Source organism: Palaemon carinicauda, chromosome 18 (assembly GCF_036898095.1).
Source record: "Palaemon carinicauda isolate YSFRI2023 chromosome 18, ASM3689809v2, whole genome shotgun sequence".
NCBI classification, from domain to species: Eukaryota; Metazoa; Arthropoda; class Malacostraca; order Decapoda; family Palaemonidae; genus Palaemon; species Palaemon carinicauda.
Window position 1 is genome coordinate 110,589,238 of NC_090742.1, and position 6,938 is coordinate 110,596,175.

Genomic DNA, 6,938 nt, shown 5'->3' on the forward strand with positions numbered 1-6,938 from the left:
GATCCTGTTGGATTTCAGTAGTCTCTTGACAGATCCGGCTATCTTCCTCCTCTTCCTGGGGGAATGGAGAGACGGTGTGACTTTAAGTTCCAATGGAGATAGTCAAGACTTCTTGGCGTTGATCTTGAATCCCAGATGTTCCATGAAGTCGATCACTTTGTTGGATACTTGCATACAGTCCGTCCTAGATGCTGCCCACACCAGCCAATCGTCCAGGTACGCTACTACCTTCTAGGCGTAGTTGTTGAACGACTGCGTCTGCAAGCTTTGTGAAGATCCTTGGGGCTATGTTTAGTCCAAAGGGCATGGCTCTGAAGACGTGCTTCTTCTGTAGCTTGAATCCTAGGTAGGAGGAGAGAGGGCGGTTGACTGGAATATTCCAGTAGGCATCTGCCAGGTCTATCGAGACCGTGTACGCCCCTTTTGGTAGCAGGGTCCTTATGTGTTGAAGGGTTAACATCCTGAACTTGTAGTTTTCTATGAACTTGTTGAGTGGCATCAAGTCCAGGATGACTCTGAGTTTGTCTGAGTCCTTCCTGGGAACACAAAACAGCCTTCCTTGGAATTTGATGGACTTTGCTCTCCTTATCACCCGCTTGCTCAAAAGTTCTAGGGTGTATTCTTCCAGTACGGGGGTAGAGTGTTGGAAGAATTGAGGAAATGGTGGTGGAACCTCGTTCCAGCTCCATCCAAGTCTGTTCTTGATTAGGCTGTGGGCCCAAGGATCGAAAGTCCAACGATCCTGAAATTGTTGGAGTCTCCCTCCTACCCAAAGCAACTCATTGCTTCTGGTCTCCGGAGGATTTACCTCCTTAACTGCATCCTCCCTTACCACCCTTACCTCTTGGGGGTTATCTAGAGGAACCCCGTTTAGACCCTCTACCTTTGGGACGAAAGGTAGTGGTCTGCCTCTCAAATGCAGGGTTGAACGCTGGTGACTGGGCAACCAGCTGCTGAGGCACCATCTGATATGTTGGTTGAGGCTGAGCCACCATCTGGGACATCGCGGTCATGGGAACTGCGGGAAGTTTTTGTTGTTGCTGCTGTCTGATAGGGCGAGAGGGCAACCTAGGTTGTTTAGTCTTCCTTTTAGGCTGGGGACCCTCAACCGGGGGAGACTTCCTCTTCGCCGACATGCCCCACTTCTGAAGAAGATTTCTATTCTCCGTGGCGGCCTTGTCTACGACTTCTTTGACCACTTCACTCGGGAAGAGGTCCTTACCCCAGATATTGGAAGCTATCAGCTTCCTGGGTTTGTGCTTTACTGCTGCCGAGGCAAACACGAACTCCCTGCACGTGCGTCTGGCTTTGACAAAGCCATACAGGTCCTTGACCACAGTAGCCAAATGTGTTTTGGCCATAACCATGTTCATATCTGGGCTTCTACTGTTGCTGGCCGTCGTCTTAAGACAAATCTGTAGAGACAGAGATGCGGCCAGTCTTTCTTTGGTCTCTTGCTCTCTACGCAAGAGAAAGTCAGACAACTTAGGGAGATTTTCACTGAACTGACGTCCAGCGATATCTGCCTCCAACTTCCCTACTGAGAAGGCAAGGTGGACTTCTTTCCAGTCCTTATCTTCCATGGGCAGGGCTAAGGATAATGGTCTACACTCCTCGAGTGTAAGGCAAGGTTTGCCTGCCTCTATTGCTTTCATCACTGCCTTAAAACATTTATCCGTAAAGGGAAAGGCTAATGAGGCTGGAGCAAGAAAGGTGGGATGTTTCTTGCTAAGGGCTGACACTTTGGAGTTAGTGAAGCCCTTCTGCTTCAGGCTGCTGGATAGAAGAGCCTGAGCTCTACCGTGGTCAAGAACTATGACCTCCTTAGGTTCTGTCTCCTCCCTCAATGTTGGTTCCGTCTTCAGACGGATGAAGCAATCTGGGTAAGACTGAAAGCTTGGCCAGAATTCAACTTCCTCAATAGCGATGGTCCCCAACTTCTCTGATATGAATATCTTGCCACTGGTCATTGGCATGTATTCTTTATACCTCCAGGGATTCACATCAGAGCAAGTTGGTAGATCCTGAACCTTAAGTATCTTATAAGACCCATGAGAAGCGGGAAGTTGGGCCATCTGCCTTTCTATTTTTGCCTCTCTTTCTTTGCCTTGCTTGCGAAGGCTCTCCATCATCGCCATGAGACTGGCCATTGCCTGTCTCATATCATGTAATGGAGGGGCAGAAGATGTAGAGGGTAATGGCTCCTGAGCCGGAACTGATGGAAGGGACTCCGATTTGACGTCATCCTCTTTATCTTCAGGAGCCAAGGTGGACTCCTCCTCGGTACCTCCTGCTAGGAGGTCCTTTTTAGTGTCCTCAGACACCTCCGACATCCTCTCATCTAGGTGGATGTCCTGCCTATGCAGGACGTCTGTGTCTACGGGAATCTGGACGCAAGGGATCTCAGGTCGTGACTGGGGTATGATAGCTTCCACAACCGCTTTCGGGAACAGCAAAGCACGCATCCTTTCGCTGGGAAGGTAATATATATATACAGATAGGCCTACTTGGTAAATTTACCAAAAATATACTGACGATGTTGATTCTTTACTACAAACTCATTCGCAATATCGATCAAGTCAAGGGTATCAGATTTTTCCGAATGACAATGAAGTATCATGCAGTGATTCAATCTTTACTGAGTCATTGTACTCCGAAGGTACGTTTTCACTCTTCGCATGGCACTAAAAGCGCGTTCGCTCTGTGCGTTTGATACTGGCATGACAAGCAACAGCTTAACAACCTTAGTCACTTCAGTAAGAAGAGACAATTTATGGTCACCAAGGCCTTTAATAAACTCAACTATTTCTCGTCGCTTTGCCTGTCTTATTTCAGAAGAACAATGCTGTGAGAGAACAAAGAGCTGTTGTCGCAGACTGTACAAGAGCTGTTCCCAGAGATGAAATGCATTTACAAAATGTAAATCTAAATGTTTAAAAGCATATTTTCAGCAAAAAAAGTGGGTCACCCCCTGCCCCCTGCTCCTACACCCCTGCCTAGCTTGTAATAATAATAATAATAATAATAATAATAATAATAATAATAAAGATTTTTTTATTAATATACGATGTCTGTGCGATTTAGGACCATTAAAATTACATTATCACTAATATCAGGAAAATATATCTTTAACTATAGAGCAAGTAAATCAGTGAGAAGAATTGGTTTACAGCAAACATATTGCAATAAAAATTAGACCCATCAGGATTTGAGAAAACCAAGTTGTTAACCTAGTTTTAATTACGGCATACAGGTCACCCATTTGCTGCTAAGGTTTATGGCTCATTTTCTTCTTCGAGAGTATAATTCTACTCACATTTAATTACACAAAATATCACCAAATATCATATGTAGTACCTAAATTTAAAGTGCAAAATTATTCCGGTTATTACTTAAATGTAGGCCTATATAGCTTCCCTTTCAAGTTATTATTTTTCGATAGTCATAGTAACTTGCTTTGGAAGCTCATGGCATTTTTTTCTTCTGTGGGTGGAAGCTTAGGTAAAATGTAGCCTTAATCACCCAAGCAGCAGAACTGTAATATATTATAAACCTTGCGCAGTACGAAAGATCCCCTCCCCACAAAAAAAAAAAAAAAAAAAAAAAAAGTTCCTCAACTCACGTAGGCTACTGTATATCTTCATATAAATGATAAAATTTTCGTGATAATGACCAGTGAGAAAAAATAATACAGGCGGTAAATATTCAAGGCGAACACCCATCTCTATATTGAGCATGATAGGAAAAAACTATCAGAAATAAGACAGTAATAGTTTCTAGTATCTACACAGCTCATTTCTTTTTGTTTGTGTACAGACATCGTGTAATCTGTTGGTCTTACCAGAAAAAAAGTGACATGTTACAAGGAGGTAGTTTTATAAAATTAAGAAGCCATAAAACTGGTGGATTTAATTTATCAAAGTACGTTTAAAATGAACGGCATTTTTCCCGTAACCTTTAATTTCATTTTAGAGCTCTCAAAGTATATTATTATTATTATTATTATTATTATTATTATTATTATTATTATTATTATTATTATTATTATTGTTGTTGTTACTAGCTAAGCTAACTCAATGAACCGCGGTACAAGAATTACTAATTATTAACTAAAAGTTAAAAACTTCATTTAGTACAGAAAAAATAAGAGAAATAACAAAATTATTAATATTAGCTAAGCTAACTAACTGAACAACGGTACAAAAATTAATGATTATTAACTAAAACTTCTAAAAATTTAATTCAAAACAGAAACACTTAAAAAGAGAAATAATAGAAAAATTTACTTTATACCAAAGAAGAAATTCGCATAAGTAAATTCAGAAATAAACTCCGCCGAGTTATTGCAATTCACTTGAGTATCTCTCCCTCTAAGAAGCAGACCAAATCCACGTCAAAGCGAGTTGCACTTATCACGTATAATACGCGTATGATGTGTAACCGCCTGCGTGAGTGACGTACGGGAGAAATTGCAAAGCGAAAATTAGGTTTTCGTCTCAAGTTAAGGCATCTCATCTGCCACTCCCGTCTGCTTTGGCTGCAGTTCCAGTCTAGGATACTGGAGCTGAGAGAGAGAGAGAGAGAGAGAGAGAGAGAGAGAGAGAGAGAGAGAGAGAGAGAGAGATATTTGCTCATATACTGTTGTTACCTGTCTTCATATGAAAGTTCATATATACGTTACTATTCACACACACGTATATATATATATATATATATATATATATATATATATATATATATATATATATATATATATATATATATATATATATCCAATCCGCACTGGATATAGTGGTAATGAAGCCTAGCCAAACCTCCATACATAAATAAAAACATGTCTGAGGCCTTTGTCCTGCAGTGGACTAGAAACGGCTTCATTTGTTGTTGTTGTTGTTGTTGTTGTTGTATACATACGTACATACATACAAACATATATATATATATATATATATATATATATATATATATATATATATATATATATATATATATATATATATATATCTCATGATCATCAGCCGTTGCTAGTGCTGTGGTCCAATGCAGGACAAAGGCCTCAGACAGGTCCTTCCATGTAAACAGTATTATATATATATATATATATATATATATATATATATATATATATATATATATATATATATATATATATATATATATATATATATATATATATATATATATAAATTTCTACCTCATACTTGGGATCGAACGCTGGCCCCTTCGAATGAAAGGCCAGGTCGAAACCAACCATGCCACGAGAGGCCATAAAAGAAATGGGAACCTAATGCTACCCAGCTGTTAAGGATTTACCTGGTGAGACATCAGTCTCTTACCAGCGAGTTTTACCCGACTTCCCGGCCCACCACGTGACACAATTGGTAGTAATTCATTCAAATTACCCCTAATGAGTCAATATGGCCTCTCGTGGCATGGTTGGTTTTGACCTGGCCTTTCATTAGAAGGGGCCAGCGTTCGATCCCAAGTATGAGGTAGAAATTTATTTCTATTTGAACACGATGTTGTGTTGATATTTATCCATATTGACTCATTAGGGGTAATTTGAATGAATTACTACCAATTGTGTCACGTGGTGGGCCGGGAAGTCGGGTAACACTCGCTGGTAAGAGACTGATGTCTCGCCAGGTAAATCCTTAACAGCTGGGTAGCGTTAGGTTCCAATTTCTTTTATGGCCTCTTGTGGCATGGTTGGTTTCGACCTATAAGCATATTGATATAAGCTACATTGGTCTTACGGACTTTAAGTCTGTTACAATAACTGGACTTACATTAGCACTTTGTTGATACACAAGACAAAAAAAGATAAACATTGGAAGACTACTCTACCTTATTTCTCTTCCTGTTATTTTTTAAAGCTTTCATATTTTATATATGAAAGGACTATTTTAATGCTGTTCTTAAATTATTTTATTTCAATTGTTCATTACATCGCTTGCACTTTATTTATTTAATTTCCCTTCCGCACTAGGTTATTTTTCCCTGTTGGAGCCTTTGGGCTTATAGCATTATTCTTTTGCAACTTGGGTTGTAGTTTAGATAATAATAATAATAATAATAATAATAATAATAATAATAATAATAATAATAATAATAATAATAATAATAATAGTTCACCTGGACGATAATTAAGGTAGAGTTGTGATTGGTGTAGTATGCAGCCTGTGTTGAATATTCAAGCGTCCTCGGACTATATTCTACCCTCCCGCAGTTTCTTCCATAGAAAACATGATTTACATCAATTTCCCTAGCCACTAATGAATAAATAACTGATATCCTAGAGAGAGAGAGAGAGAGAGAGAGAGAGAGAGAGAGAGAGAGAGAGAGAGAATAATGCAAATAACGCATCCCTGTCTAAACATTCAGATATGTTGTTATTCTTCGCACATTCTGGAAGCTTGCTCCGGTTTCTCCTGGCATTTACAATTTCACTCAAGGTTAAGATGGGAGAGAGAGAGAGAGAGAGAGAGAGAGAGAGAGAGAGAGAGTTAACCCATTTTCATATGAGAATCGAAAAATGATAAAGACCACAAGTTTTATGTGTTCTTGAAGTTACACCCCTACCTTCATTAGTTTAACTTTTATCACAAATAGATTTTGGATTTAAAACATTTCATCAATAAAATAACTCAATTAATTCTCTTGTTCGCGAGTGAATGTCTGTGGCGTTCAAACAGGATCTCTTCCATTTGACAAATGACAACAGAACCATTATCAAAAGATTAAATAGGTATTTGGAAGGAGGTTATGGATTAATTACATGGTTTTAGTGCGATACGAAATGTCGCCTGTACTGACTTGTAATGTCTTATATTTTGTGGAATACTCAGCTCGTTGCTCCCTTCCTCAGGTCACTTATTCTCGACCTTGGATGTTAGGTATACTTTATTTACTTTTACTTTAAGTACTGCTCATCTGGT